The sequence below is a fragment of the Rana temporaria genome, chromosome 11 (assembly GCF_905171775.1).
Source record: "Rana temporaria chromosome 11, aRanTem1.1, whole genome shotgun sequence".
Lineage (NCBI taxonomy): Eukaryota > Metazoa > Chordata > Amphibia > Anura > Ranidae > Rana > Rana temporaria.
In genome coordinates this window covers 113586581-113599895 of record NC_053499.1, presented here as the reverse complement: position 1 = coordinate 113599895, position 13315 = coordinate 113586581, and the positions used below count along the sequence as shown (strand labels likewise).

Genomic DNA, 13315 nt, shown 5'->3' with positions numbered 1-13315 from the left:
AACACAATCTGTTGTGAGGCTTGTTAATTCTCCAAGCAGGTGTAACAGTGTATGCCCGGGTGACAACACAGATAAAGTGAATATAATCTGTGTCTATTTGCCTGTCTTTTTATTATTGAGCTTTACACCAGCACTGCACCACAGCTGTGTCAAGGGGAGTGAGACCAAATTATTGGGGGTGTTCGAGCAGAGTACAGACCCAATCAATTACCAGCGGCTCCTTTGGGGGTATCGCTACATGTACAATAGAGGAGTTTATGAATGTGGGCGGTATGTTCAGGAGAGGAGTGTGGAGGGTATAACAGCCGGCACTATGTACAATAGAGGAGTTTATGATTGTGGGCGGTATGTTCAGGAGAGGAGTGTGGAGGGTATGACAGTGAGCAGTATGTCCAGGAGAGGGGTGTAGACGGTATGATACTGAGCAGTATGTACATTAAATGAGTGTGAAGGGGAAGGCAGTGAGCAGTATGTACAGGACAAGAGTGTGGAGGGTATGACAGCCGGGACTATGTACAGGAGAAGCGCGTGTAGGGTATGACAGCGGGCACTATGTATAGGAGAGAAGTGTGGAGGGTATGACAGTGAGCAGTATGTACATGAGAGAAGTGTGGAGAGTATGTACAGGTGAGGAGAATGAAGGAATCTGGGAAGGAAAAATGTAAAGGTTTGTGGAAGGATGTTTAGGAAATGCATAGTGGTTAGCGGACCATACATGGATTGAAATTACGCCAATTAGGCAGAGACCAGCCATAGTCGATCTATGTATGGGCTAGCTGGTTTTACACAAGTCAATCTATTATCTGACTTGAGTACAACCAGCCTGCCAGGTTTTTCCCAAAACAATCAGTGCTGCCAGCTATACAGTAGTTGGCAACACTGATCATTGTATTCAAAGGCAGAACACAATAACACTGCAGGAGTGATTTCCCCATTATTCAGCAAATAAGAGGGTGTGTGGGGACAGGCTGGGGAGAGAGACTAGTCAGTCCCTGGGAAGGCCCTGGCTAGTATCAGAGAAAAATACACACAGGTTACATACGCCACGATCGTTAGAGCGAGAGCAATAATTCTAGCACTAGACCTCCTCTGTAACTCTAAATAGGGATGAGCTTCGTATTCGAGTCGAACTCATGTTCGACTCGAACATCGTATGTTCGATCGTTCTTCGAATTACGAATCTTTTGGGCCGTTCGCGCCAAATTCGAGTTACGTTTCACAGCCCATAATTCACTGCGGCATCGCAGTGCATTGCTGGCTGATGATTGACCCGCGTGCTTGGCCAATCACAGCTTGCAAAAAATGGAGAGCCATAATTGGAGTAGTTAAGAGAGAGACAGAGAGAGTGTCATTTTTTGCAGGTAGATAGAGCAGGCAGGCTAGTCAGTTAAAGTTACAGTGTGTAGAGGATACTGTATATATACATCCCAGGTGTTTTACATATAGTATTTATACACTGTATATTTTAGCTAGTTCTTCCTAATTTACTGGCAGGCAGTTGATTGTGCTAGCTGCAGTGTTCTCATGTGGTGTACTGCCTGTGTCCTTTGCAGTGTGCACCTAAAGCTACGTGGTGTGTGTACTGCCCGTGTCCTCTGCAGTGTGCACCTAAAACTACGTGGTGTGTGTACTGCCTGTGTCCTCTGCAGTGTGCACCTAAAGCTTCATTGTGTGTACTGCCTCTACCAGCATGTGGAAGGCAATGTCCCTTCCCTCGCTGGACAGGGCGGTCAGTGGTAAGGTGTATATTACCGCTGACTCATGGTCCAGCAGGCATGGAAAGGGACGTTACCTATCTTTCACGGTGCATTGGGTGACTCTGATGGCAGCTGGGAAGGATGCAGGACAAGGTACAGTAGTGTTGGAGGTTGTTCCGCCACCACGCCTCTAAAATGCTACTACTGGTTGTGACACACCTCTCTCCTCCACTCCCTCCTCTTCTTCTTTCTCTGTGGCCTCTTCCTGTGCTGATGTGTCCTCGAAACCAGCGGTGCTCCGTAGGCGTTCAAGGGGCTACGCAGGCAAAGAGATGCAGTGCTTGAGCTGGTGTGCTTGGGGGACAGGAGACACACTGGGCCAGAGGTTCTGTCAGCTCTGCAGGGGCAGGTTTAGAGGTGGTTGACGCCACGCCAGCTTAAGCCAGGAATGGTGGTTTGCGACAATGGCACCAACCTCCTCTCTGCCCTGCGACAGGGACAACTGACCCATGTGCCCTGTTTTGCTCATGTCCTTAACTTGGTGGTGCAGCGGTTCTTGGGCAGGTACCTGGGCTTACAGGATGTCCTGAAGCAGGCCAGGAAAGTCTGTGTGCATTTCCGACGGTCATATAATGCCAGTGCTCGGCTGGCAGACCTCCAAAAGGAATACAACCTGCCCAAAAACCGCCTAATCTGTGACATGCCCACCAGGTGGAACTCTATGTTGGCCATGCTGCAGCGGCTGCACACGCAGCAGAGGGCCATCAATGAGTATCTGTGCCAATATAGCAGCAGAACTGGGTCAGGGGAGCTTGTTTTTTTTCCCGCGCCAGTGGGCCATGATCAGGGATGCATGCACTGTCCTGTAACCATTTGAGGAGGCCACGAGGATGGTGAGCAGTAACAGTGCATGCATCAGTGAGACTGTCCCTCTTATTCACCTGTTGGAGCACACGCTGCGTGGAATAATGGACAGGGCCCATGAGGCAGAGGAACTTCCTTACCTCTCAAGGCCCCCTTTATCCAGACAGTGTTCCTGCTTGCCCGCCTATCACACAGGAAGAGGAGGAGGAGGATTGTGTCAGCATGGAGGTGGAGCCTAGAACTCAGCATCAGCAGCAGTCTTCAAGGGATCAATTCCAGTCCCAAGGAACCCATGGACTTGTACGTGGCTTGGACGAGGTGGCTGCAGATCATGTTGTCCTCAGTGACCCAGAGGACTCCGCACCGAATGCCTCAGCAAACCTACGTTGTATGGCCTCTCTGATCCTGCAAAGCCTGCGGAAGGATCCTTGTATTCGTGCCATCAAGGAGAGGGATCATTACTGGCTGGCAACCCTCCTTGATCCACGTTACAAGAGTAAAGTTGCGGATCTTATCTTGCCAGTACAGAGGGAGCAGAAGATGAAACATCTTCGGGAGGCCTTGCAGAAAGGTCTGTGCAACGCGTTCCCAGATACTGGGAGGTTACAAAATCCTGGTCCTGGACAACGTGTTGCTGAGGCTTCGGTCAGTCACAGAAGGAGCGGTGGAGAAGGTGGCCGTCTGACCAATGCGTTCAGACAATTTTTTTTTATTCCGCAGCCCCAAGGTATGAACGGTTCCAGCAACCATCGCCAGCGTCTGTTTTACATGGTGCGGGAATACCTAGGATCCAAGATCAGACTTGGACACCTTTCCCACCGAAAATTCTTTGGCTTACTGGGTCTTGAGGATGGATCACTGGCCAGAGCTTGCACAGTACGCAATTGAGCTACTGGCTTGTCCTGCATCCAGCGTTCTTTCAGTGCTGCTGGAGGCTTTGTAACCGATCACAGGGTGCGCCTCTCCACCAACTCGGTCGATTGACTGACCTTCATAAAAATGAATCAGGCTTGGATCACCACCAGCTACCAAGCACCTGATGCTAATGTAACTGAATAATTTTTTTGCTGAGTGACTATCCTGTTATGCTGAGTGACTATCCTTTTCCTCCTCAATGATCATGCTGATAGCTTGTAATAACATTTTTGGTTCTGGGCACCGCCACCAGTGGCTAAGGCCCAATTTTTCTGCCCCTGTTTAACAGGGGCGTGTAATTACAATTTTTGATGCAATACTTTGCAGCGGGCTCATTCCTGTGCTCCAACTAGAGGATCTGTGAGGGGTTGCAGTGTTGTGGCACCAGCACCACCACCAAAGGCCCAATTTTTCTGCCCCTGTTCAGGGGCATGTAATTACAATTCTTGATCTAATATTTCACAGCAGGGCCCATTCCTGTGCCCACCAAGAGTAACTGTGAGGACTTAAAGTGTTGTGGCAACAGCGCCAGCACCAAAGGCCCAATCTTTCTACCACTGTTCAACAATGGCATGTAATTACAGTTCTTGATATAATAGTTCACACAGCAGGGCGTTCCAGCGCCCACCAAGACTAACTTGTGAGGGCTTACAGTGTTGTGGCAACACCAACACCTAGGGCCCAAATTTATGCAGAGTATAAACGGCAGGCCCCTACTTTCAAACATCCAACTTACAAACGACTCCTACTTGCAAAACGGAAGGAGAAAACAGGAAGTGAGAGGAAATCTACCCCTAGGAAGGGAAATTCTCTTCTGTAAGAGGTGTCTCCTGTCCACTGATGCTTTATCACCAATCCTTGCTTCTCAAAAAAAAACACATTTTCAAAAAATCATTTGTCATTGGGACAGAAAGTGAATTGCAATATTCTGAATAGATGCACACAGACAGCAAAACACATGTTACAGGGGTGATAACCCTTCTCTATGTTTTCAGAAAAGCTTAAAAATAGATTTTATGGCTGGAGCTACAATTTAAAAAAGTACCAGTTCAAAATTACAAACCGATTCTACTTAACAACAAACCTACAGTCCCTGTCTTGTTTGCATCGCCTGTATACTGCTATTCAAAGTATATAGGGCCAAAGGGGCTTGTAATGACCTGGGGGGAGTGGGAGGAAACCCATGCTATTTTTCTCAATGATTTTCATCCATATTGCAGGGACCAGACATTCTGCCTGCCATCCACTGGTCATTGTTGTGTTGCTCCTGCTCCTGCATAGGGTCTCTTTTCATTCAATTCCTCCTCTGAATCTGTTGGAGTGGGCTGTTGTCTTACACACGCTAATATACACCTATACGAGTTCCACCTGGAAGCACGGATTAACCCTACGAGGAGCTGAGGATTCTACCACTTCACCTGTGGAGAGACGCCGACTTGCTTCTAACACTTCAAGGGATCATAATCTCCTACTCTGCCTGTTTGGACTCATCCTGAAAGGGATAAGTAACAGGCTTACCGGTAAGCCTTTATTCTCACTGGTGTTGGGCCACTGACGTTTGATTTTTCCTTCTCTTCACCTGTGGACTTCTACATTGGATTTTCACCGCTTTCATCTTTTCATCACTTGAACTGGAAGGGGTTAAATACTCCTAGCCTCTTCTGTGGACTTTATTGTTTCGATTTGCACTTTATGTGCTGAATCAGTCACTTTATTCTTATTTTTTATATTCATTTGATTTGTTCACAACATTGGTTGATTCATATATTAATTTATTGGATACCTGCTGTACAGTGCTACATTGTTTGGCACAGAAGTAACAGTAATTTTTCTGTTTTCACATTTTTTGCACATTGCATTTTTGAATTAATGTTCTAAATGATTCACATCACTCTTAGTTTAACATTGGTTATACTCGCTGCTTTATATATTTATTTATAGGGTATTTGTTGTCCAGCACAACACTGTTTTTTTCACATATTTCTTTACACTTCGTATCTAAGTTGTAGTGTTTAGCAGCAGGACGTCCCTCTCAGGACCTATTCTTAATTGTTCATCAGCATCACTATATTTATTATTTGTTCACTAAGCGCAGATTCCCCTACCCCATTTTTCCTCCTTTACACATTACATTAAAGCCGCAAGCAGTTTTAAATTACTTTTTTCTTATAGTAATCTCATTTTGTGCAGGGATAGTTCTAAACACGTGCCACTTCACAGGCATACTATAGACACCCAGCAGGTACGATATTTAAAGGAATTTTTCCATTTTATTGTTTTTTCACTTCAAGCATCATTAAAATCACTGCTCCAGAAAAAAGACCGTTTTTAAAACTTTTTTTTCCATTGATACATGTTCCCTGGGGCAAGACCCGGGTTCTCAAACCCGTTTTCCGACAATAACTTGCATTTTAGGCTTTAAAATGAGCGCTTTAAAATGAGCACTTTTGAATTCGAACGTTTGCGTCCCATAGACGTCCAAGGGGTTCTAAATGTTTGCGCAAATGGTCGGTCCGTTCGAAGGTTCTGGTGCGAACCGAACGGGGGGGGGGGGGGTGTTCGGCTCATCCCTACTCTGCAGCTTACACATGTATTTGCAAATGTGTGCACACTAAACCCCTGTTTTTAACGCATACTGTTAGACAGGATAATTTGGCTGTTTGTAGGCTGGTCGGTAAGTTGAGCTGGGAATTTTTTTTGGTTTTGTTTGATATATTGTAATGAGTTTTCCATACAGTTCCCATTGGGACATTTATATATTTGTTTATTTATTTATTATTCACTTATGCACATTCATATTAATACATACAAATATTCATAACTGATTTTAATGGACTTCGGCTATAGACTCCATGGGCCGGATTCAGATAGGTTAGCGGATCTTTAGACCTATCTGATTTACGATCCCCCGCCGCAAGTTTTTGAGGCGAGTGCTTCAGAAAGCACTTACCTCAAAACTTGCGGCGGCGTATCGTAAATCCCCCGGTGGAATTCAAATTCCGCGGCTAGGGGGAGTGTACTATTCAAATCAGGCATGTCCCCGCGCCGATCAGACACGCATGCGCCGTCCAGAAATGTTCCCAGCGTGCATTGCTCCAAATGACGTCGCAAGGACGTCATTGGTTTCGACGTTTACGTAAATTACGTCCGGCCGTATTCGCGAACGACTTACGCAAACGATGTAAAAAATTCAAAACTCGGCGCGGGAACGACGGCCATACTTAACATAGGATACACCGCACTTACCCCTGCTATAGCAGGGGTAACTTTCCGCCGGAAAAAGCCGAACGCAAACGTCGTAAAAAAAAAACGCCGGGCGGTCGTTCATTTCTGAATCAGCGTAAATGCTCATTAGCATATTCGACGCGTAAAAGACACGGAAGCGCCACCTAGCGGCCGGCCTGGAATTGCAGCCTAAGATCCGATGGTGTAAGTCACTTACACCTGTCGGATCTTAGGGATATCTATGCGTAACTGATTCTAGACCGGCCGGCCTTGGAGATACGACGGCGTATCAGGAGATACGCCGTCGTATCTCCTATCTGAATCTGGCCCCATGATTTTTTGTATGTCTTTTAATGTCTGAAAAAATGTCTTCCTTTTTTGGTGGTATTATGTTTTTTTTAATCATGTTTTTTTTACTTATGCTTAATTGTAAAAAAAAATTATATATGCTTATTTTTTATATTTTTTTAAAAATATTTTTTTATAACTGTATATAGGGACGTAAAAAATTTACTGATGTTCATAGTTAACCACTTAACGCCCGCCGCACGCCTATATACGTCCGCACAATGGCACGGACAGGCAGAAGGGCGTATATATACGCCCTTGCCTTCTAGCGGGTGGGGGGTCCGATCGGGACCCCCTCCGCTGCGTGCGGCGGGCGGGATCCCTCGTGGAGCAATCCGGGACGACGGCGCGATCGCTCCCCGGATTTGAAGAATTGTCGCTCTATTTTTGTTTATAGCGCAAAAAATAAAAACCGCAGAGGTGATCAAATACCACCAAAAGAAAGCTCTATTTGTGGGAAAAAAAGGACGCCAATTTTGTTTGGGAGCCACGTCGCACGACCGCGCAATTGTCTGTTAAATCGACGCAGTCCCGAATCGCAAAACCTGGCCTGGGCATTTAGCTGCAAAATGGTCCGGGGCTTAAGCGGTTAAGAGACCTTTTTTACATCTGGTGCCAGGGACACCAGATGTAAAGGAGGGCTCTGCTGCCGGGGACACCAGATGTAAAGGAGGGCTCTGCTGCCGGGGACACCAGATGTAAAGGAGGGCTCCGCTGCCGGGGACACCAGATGTAAAGGAGGGCTCCGCTGCCGGGGACACCAGATGTAAAGGAGGGCTCCGCTGCCGGGGACACCAGATGTAAAGGAGGGCTCCGCTGCCGGGGACACCAGATGTAAAGGAGGGCTCCACTGCTGGGGACACAAGCTTAAAATAAACAGGTGTTTAGGTGTGTATACACTGTGAGGGGGTTAGCTCAGCAACGGGTGTGTGTGACCCCTAAAAGAGTTCACTACACAATTTGGCACAGCGAACAGCAGAGAAGGTGAAAAAACAAAGGTGCTGTTTATTTACACTATATACAATGGTCAAAAACACCAAAACAAATCCTTGCCAACTTGGCCACTTACTACATACACAGGTTCCCTGGCTATCATCTAGGTGCAGCCTTGTGCTGCCCCCAGCACCTATATCTCCCTGTTAAAGAGGCTTGCCACACAGGCGTTGTCTCACCGCACAGACAGGTATCACATTCCCCAGTCTAAACAGGCACAAAACTGTTTCCAGAATGGAGCACCCCGGGCCCCCTAAGCATTCTGGGAGTTTTTGTAGAGGTCTTAGTGAGCATACTTGCCAACAGTCCCGATTTTTCCAGAGAAAATCCCAATTTTGGGACCCTCATTCCGATTAATTTCCTGGGATTTTGCCTTTGTCTCGGGAAAATCGGGAATGTTTTAGGAAAAACGGCCAGCGGACTACAAAAAGATGGCCGCTGCCACCGCCTCGAGGATTATTTCCCCATGTGTTCAGTGGAGAGGGGAGGGGCAGCCAATCAGCTTCTCTCCTCTCCACTGAACACACACACACGTGAGAAAGCCAAGAACTGCCGGGAACTGTAGATGCCGCGCTGCTGGGGGCCTCAGCGTGCGGTGACGTCACCGGGAGGCGACGTGCTGACGTCACCGCACGCTGAGGACGAATCCGTTCTGACATGCCGGCCGGCTTTTGCATATGCTGATTTTAAACTTCTTAATTTTGGTGGATTGGTGACTTCTTGGAAGATCGTATCAAGAGGCAGGCTTCATTGCAATTCATGTGATTTGGCTATTTCTGCACTTTCTGATCCGTCAGGATCTTACATTCTGGTAGGGGTCAGCATTTCTATTGAGTGGTGGTTCCAGACTTTTTCACCTTTGCAGCAGTATTCATACTACACAGATTTGATACATTGTTGGACTTTTTACTGTGTCACTAATTGGACTAATTTTCATTCATGTTTATGGTCCTTTCACCTATTTCTACATGACCTTGTTAAGGCATATTCACTCTTCAAAAGCAACTCCCCTTTTTTGCTTATGATATTTATGTTTGTATAACATTTTTGAGTTTGCTGCTCTTTCTTTCTTTCTTTTTTATTGTATTTGGTAAGCGCATTATTTTCACATTTCTATTGATGTAAGGAAGGCTCTGTTGCTGGGGGACACATATCGCTCTGTAAGGAGGGCTCCACTGCTGCCAGCTGCTGGGGACACTGAAGTAAGGAGGGGTGTGTTGCTGGGGGCCACAGATATGTAAGGAGGGCTCCGCTGCCAGGGACACCAGATGTAAAGAAGGGCTCCGCTGCCAGGGACACCAGATGTAAAGGAGTGCTCCGCTGCCGGGGACACCAGATGTAAATGAGGGCTCCGCTGCCGGGGGAACCAGATGTAAATGAGGGCTCCGCTGCCGGGGGAACCAGATGTAAAGGAGGGCTCCGATGCCGGGGGAACCAGATGTAAATGAGGGCTCCGCTGCTGGGGACACAGATGTAAAGGAGGGCTCCGCTCCGGGGGGCACCTGATGTAGGGAGGGACTCTGTTGGGGGCACCTGATGTAGGGAGGGACTCTGTTGGGGGCACCTGATGTAGGGAGGGACTCTGTTGGGGGCACCTGATGTAGGGAGGGACTCTGCTAGGGGCGCCTGATGTAAGGACGGACTCTGCTGGGGGCACCTAATGGCATCTGGTGGTAGGTGACACGCACAGGGGTCCCACTGATTCTGGATTAGCGTAGTTCGCCACATTTTTCTTTTTTTGCTATGTCACGTCTACAAACGCATGCCCCGTCCCCTAATGATAATAAGACTCCACCTACAGCCAAAAAAGTGTCCCTATAATTTTTTTTACAATGTTGGCAACTATGAATGAGCAAACGTACTTCAGCTGGGCTCATTAACTCTATCCCTGCAGGACTCAGCACTCCCCCCTAGTAGTACAAAATCTGCATAGAGCCTGAATCTAGGACACACATATTTGCCACCCTGGACACAACCAGGCGATTTTTACCTGCCTGTTGTCGTAACACATTATATATTGTATGGGACAACTTCATCACCTAAAGTTTTCATATGTTGTGTTCTTCCACCATTTCTGTACTGTGCAGAATAATTCGTTGCATAGGTAATGTCACCTTAAAAGGGGTTGTAAAGGTTTTTTTATTTTTTCCATAAATTGGTTCCTTTAAGCTAGTGCATTGGGTTCACTTACCTTTTCCTTCGATTTTCCTTCTAAATGTTTTTTTTTCTTTGCTTTCTTTGTCTGAATTTCTCACTTCCTGTTCCTCCTCAGTAAGCTGTTCTGGCTAACTAACACCCAGCCAGAACATGGGGGCAAACTAACTGAGGAGAAACAGGAAGTGAGAAATTCAGACAAAGAAAAAAAACATTTACAAGGGAAATGCACCAGCTTAACCATTTAAAGCGGTTATGAGAGTGTCAATTATCATCTGTTACTTGTCATAGGGAACGAGGATCAGTGACATACTGTACGCCAATCCATGCGCTCACACAGTAAGAATCACTTTCTAGGGAACATTTAACCCCTGCAGCACCCCCTACAGGTTAACCCCTTCACTGCCAGTGACATTTTTACAGTAATCAGTGCATTTTTATAGCTGTAAAAATGACAATGGTCCCAAAATGGTGTCAAAAGTGTCCGATGTGTCCGCCATAATGTCGCAGTCACAATAAAAATCGATGATTGCCGCCATTACTAGTAAAAAAAAATTATTAATAAAAATGCCATAAAACTATCCCCTATTTTGTAGACGCTATAACTTGTGCGCAAACCAATCAATAAACGCTTATTGCAATTTTTTTACCAAAAATATGTGGAAGAATACGTATTGGCCTAAACTGAGGAAAACATTTTTTTTTTACTGGTATATATTTTTGGGGGATATTTATAATAGCAAAAAGTAAAAAAAAATTGTCGTTCTATTTTTGCTTATAGCGCAAAAAATAAAAACCGCAGAGGTGATAAAATACCACCAAAAGAAAGCTCTATTTGTTTGGGAGCCACGTCGCACGACCGCGCAATTGTGAGTTAAAGCGACGCACTGCCGAATTGCAAAAAGTGGCCTGGTCCTTTAGCATCAAAATGGTCCGGGGCTCAAGTGGTTAAAGGAACCTATTTAGAAAATAAAAAACGAACCTTTACAATTCCTTTAACTACTTAAAACCTTGGAATTAGTGTTTACATGTTTACTATTACAAACAAAGTTTTGTTATTTTTGTTTACTTTTGAATTTCTTTAGTCTCTTGACTACAGCTTTCTTATATACAGTATGTTTCATTAAAGTGCTATAAATTACCTTAGGTTAATGATAAGTCTCCTGTAAAACCACGACTATTTAAAATGAATGAAATTGAAATGGTAGTAGACTGGCAGCTCTCTTTTTCCTAATGCCGCGTACACACCATCACTTTATGTGATGAAAAAAAATTACGTTTTTAAAAACGTCACTTTAATTGACTGTGTGTGGGGGAAAACGTCGTTTTATGTCTTGTAAAAAAACGACCAAAAAAAATTGAAGCATGCTTCAATTTTATGTGTCGTTTTTCAAAAGTGCACTTTTTACTTCACAGAAATTGACCGTGTGTAGCAAAAAACGTCGTTTTCTAAGACGTTTTTTCATCCACGCATGCCCAGAAGCTACTTATGAAGCAAGCTTCAATGGTAAAACGTGGTGGAACGTAACCTCACTTGCAAGAACATTGTGAGAAAAACGATGGTGTGTAGGCAACTTCGTCTTTGAAAATTGAAGTTTCAAAAACGTCATTTTTTACTTCACAGAAAGTGTCGTTTTTTTTCATCACATAAAGTGATGGTGTGTATGCGGCATTAGACTTTGGTGAATGGTCCCTAGGGAAACATAAATGCCCCAATGTGATTATTATGAATTAGTCGTCCTTCTGATGTCACTGTCCAGTGGTACTTCTATATTATATTGTGTAATTTATTTCTTGGACTGCCTTTCTCTCTGTGAAGATTAGCATGTTATTAATAGAACATACTGATTCTATATAACCCAGTGTAGAGTAGATGCTTTCATGCTGTCTGTCTATTGGATTATTCCTGTTATGTCTGTAAAGAATAACCATCTTTGCTACTTACATTTTGCTGTACGAGTACTAGTTGTACGAGTTGTTTTTCTGCTTCCTGAGTTGTTCACTACTTCCTTTGTGTTTTTTTTTTTTTTTTTTTTAAATAGCTTTGGCCCATCCCAAGAACCTCCTTCCCACTGACTTGAACTAAAACAAAAACTGGAACTAAAGAGAGATTGTGATGTGTTCCTGCACCCTTTCACATGTTTTGAATGGGAGTAAATAAAACAAAAGAAAAACATTTTTTACAAGGATTAGCAAGGCATTCAGGGCGTGCAAGGAATTCAGCTGCCAATGCATTTTTTTTCCTAACAATGTTCACTATTTGAAGGTGAACTTTAGCTTTCCTTATCCCCCACCTCTTAAAGAATTGGGTGTTGTTCCCTTTTGAACAAAAATGTTTTCCACCTTTTTTTAACTGCTCTGAAGCTTATGCCAGAATTTTGTTGTTCTGATTTAAAATACTTTTTTTTTATCCCTAAGGGAAATTCCCTGATGCCTCCTGAGATCCCCCAAATTTTAAGTGCATTTTTGTGCATGCGCTGATGTACTTTAGGTCTTTAGGATATGGCAGAGACCTATGGCACATCTGTGCATGCATTGGGAATTTCCAGACATGCTCAAACAAGCCGCAAAGCACCACAAATTGCATGTGTGCAAATGTGCACACGTGTGGAAATGCACTGCACATGTGCAGATGTGCTGTAGGCAGGGGCGGACTGACAACTCATGGGGCCCCCGGCAATAGAAGATTATGGGGCCCCCGGGCTTACAGATGGCCACCAAGCCAGGAAGCAGTACAGAGGCGGGGCAGCTAAAATCTCGGGATTTTCCCATCAAAAGCATGTCGGTTTTGGACATATCAGGGACAGATGTAAAAAAAAAAACACAGATTTTTACATACTGTCCCTGGTTTTACTGAGCCTGGCAACCCTGATGGGGGCCTCTCGGGCAGTGCCCGAGTGCCTCAATGGTCAGTTCTCCCCTGGCTGTAGGTCTCTGCCAGGTCCTAAAAACCAGGCAGAGACCTGATTTACATCTGCCCACATGCAAGATATTAAAAGATAGTGGCCTCCAGAGCATATATGTGTAGCGCCTGGCTACTTTCATAGTAGGTGCTGCTGTAAATTTAGAGGGGGTCAGAGAGTAAGTTGCCTCTAACCATGTTTATTTGGCTAAATTTA

At 45.1% G+C, this 13315-nt stretch overlaps 1 protein-coding gene across 6 annotated transcripts in view; it reads right to left on the bottom strand.

Annotated features, from left to right (window-relative positions):
* The window catches only part of LOC120917509 (transmembrane protein 272-like), a 165516-nt gene extending 153283 nt beyond the window's left edge, over positions 1–12233 (bottom strand). For 2 of the 6 annotated variants that reach the window (XM_040328848.1, XM_040328851.1), the window contains exon 1: positions 12142–12233. The gene's annotated coding sequence lies outside the window, so the exon portion shown is untranslated. Of the gene's footprint in view, positions 1–11338; positions 11427–11874; positions 11890–12141 lie in introns of all 6 variants that reach the window. The other 4 variants (XM_040328852.1, XM_040328849.1, XM_040328850.1 and 1 more) reach the window with 4 other exon arrangements.
* Positions 12234–13315: the final 1082 nt, after the last annotated feature.